This window comes from Micropterus dolomieu, linkage group LG19 (genome assembly GCF_021292245.1).
Source record: "Micropterus dolomieu isolate WLL.071019.BEF.003 ecotype Adirondacks linkage group LG19, ASM2129224v1, whole genome shotgun sequence".
Taxonomy (NCBI): Eukaryota; Metazoa; Chordata; class Actinopteri; order Centrarchiformes; family Centrarchidae; genus Micropterus; species Micropterus dolomieu.
This window is the reverse complement of record NC_060168.1, coordinates 33,580,344-33,582,656: the sequence shown is the minus strand read 5'-3', so window position 1 is coordinate 33,582,656 and position 2,313 is coordinate 33,580,344. Positions and strand designations below refer to the sequence as shown.

The 2,313-nt window shown below is 40.7% G+C and overlaps 1 long non-coding RNA gene across 1 annotated transcript in view; it reads right to left on the bottom strand.

The window, feature by feature from the left end:
• Nucleotides 1–850: 850 nt before the first annotated feature.
• Nucleotides 851–2,313, bottom strand: part of LOC123957091 — a 2,737-nt gene continuing 1,274 nt past the window's right edge. Inside the window, exon 2 of the long non-coding RNA XR_006821714.1 lies at nucleotides 851–1,499. This is a non-coding gene — a long non-coding RNA (uncharacterized LOC123957091). The remainder of the gene's footprint in view (nucleotides 1,500–2,313) is intronic.

The following is a 2,313-nucleotide window of genomic DNA, read 5'->3' as shown; positions in this document are numbered from 1 at the left end:
CGTTCAGGAACTAAGATAAACATGGGATGTTCATGAACTAACATGGGACATTCAGGAACTAAGATGAACGAGAGGCGTTCAGGAACAAAAATGAAGGTGGGATGTTCAGGAACTACGAGAGGCGTTCAGGAACTAAGATAAACATGGGGCGTTCATGAACTAACATGGGACGTTCAGGAACTACGATGAACGAGAGGCGTTCAGGAACAAAGATGAAGGTGGGTTGTTCAGGAACTACGAGAGGTGTTCAGGAACTAAGATAAACATGGGATGTTCAGGAACTAAGATAAACATGGGATGTTCAGGAACTAACATGCGATGTTCAGGAACTAACATGCACTGTTCAGGAACTAACATGCGATGTTCAGGAACTAAGATGAACGAGAGGCGTTCAGGAACTAAGATAAACATGGGTACACATTGGTGGGTCTCTCACACCAAAAGCATGTGTCTTATCCACTGCGCCATCACCACCCCCAGCAGTTTAGGAATTAAGATGAACATGGGACAGTTGGCGTACTGATTGCTGATTGAAGATAACCAATGTTGTTGATCTAATCTGACACGGTGAGCGTCTCAAACAACAGATCTCATCCTAAAGATGTTTGTGTTTCTTGTAAAACTGTAAAAGTAGTTTCATCAGCAGGTGTATTTTATGGAGTTACAGGTGTTTAAATTTACATGCTTGTGGAGTGGTCCAGGTTTAGGAACCACTTTGGCTAGTGCGTCACATGAATATAAATTAACTTGACTGATTAATATTTCACTGTCATGTCACTTAGCTGTATTGTCTTTCAGAAGCTGCTCTTCCATTTTAATGACAAAACAAACTGCCGCTCAGACAAAACACTTGATTTAAACATTTATGTTGCTGCAGATGTATATCCAGAAAGAAAAGGAGGAGTGGAGGGAAATGGGGCAGAAACCTGAAGGAGGAGCTCATCAGGTTTTGGAAAGACTTAAGTGCTCGGATGAACATCGTCCCAACAAAACAGCCATGCATAATGCAGAAACATCCATTTCTCATCTCTGACTGTGAGAGTCTGACAGACGCTGAAGACACATCAGGTTATTATCCTGTCAGACGTCACATTTTAGAGGGACTATTCCTTTAAAAGCCTGCAGAAAACACCTGAAAGTTAATAAACGCTGTTAGATATGAGTCACGTTAACTCTCCTGCAGCAGCAGTAGAGTCTTAATTATCCCCCCGGGACGCCAAGTTGGACACCCCTCCGCTGATTAAAGACCGACGCAACTTTTAATCACTTGATGGACGAATGTCTGAATCCATATCAGACGTATCAGACTGAAGGTTTGTCCCGTTCGGATCCATCCGTCCCTCCGTCCACTCGTCTCTTCATGTTTCCACTCACGGGGCTGATGGGAGAACTTCAGGTTGTTTTCGCCATCACTTCTTCTTCACGTCTGCCGTTTATCGTCTGTTGTTAAATCTTGGCTCCGACCAGCCGATCATTTCTCCACCAGAATACCATCCGGTCTAACAAGCCCCAAAATATCAAACACAAAGAGAAGAAATCATTGAGCTAACGTCTGGTTAAAAAGCAACAAAAGAGTTGAACTCCTGTTAGGACGTCATGATGCGCTAAACAAACAAACTACACACCACTAATGACCAAATATTTAAAGCTTTTCTTATGTAAAAAGTTCATAAATAAAATTTTTAACCATGAAAATAAACTTTACAGATCTCGATTCTGATCAACCTGTCGGCCCGACACAATACAGGAAGTCAAAAATAAGTCAGTCCAAACGTTTGTTATCTTCTACAATTTTATATTAATAAAGAAAATTACATAAAAATAAAATAATATTTCTGTTAAAATAAGTAAATAATAATGTAAAAGTCCAGTGTGTAATATTTAGGATGATCTACTGACAGAAATGCAATATAAGATCCATAACTATGTTTTCAGTGGTGTATAAAGACCTTACATAATAAACCGTTATGTTGTTATTACCTTAGAATGAGACATTTCTATCTAACAGAACATCAGCAGGGCTAAGCTACCAGTGATCGTACACTAGCTGATGCAGCACTAAGCTAGCACAACTTTAGCAGGGCTAAGCTACCAGTGATCGTACACTAGCTGATACAGCACTAAGCAAACAAAACATCAGCAGGGCTAAGCTACCAGTGATCGTACACTAGGTGATACAGCACTAAGCAAACAAAACATTAGCTGGGCTAAGCTACCAGTGATCATGCAATAACTGATACAGCACTAAGCTAGCACAACTTTTGCAGGGCTAAGCTACCAGTGATCGTTACTGTTGGGCTTCTGTAAATAGCA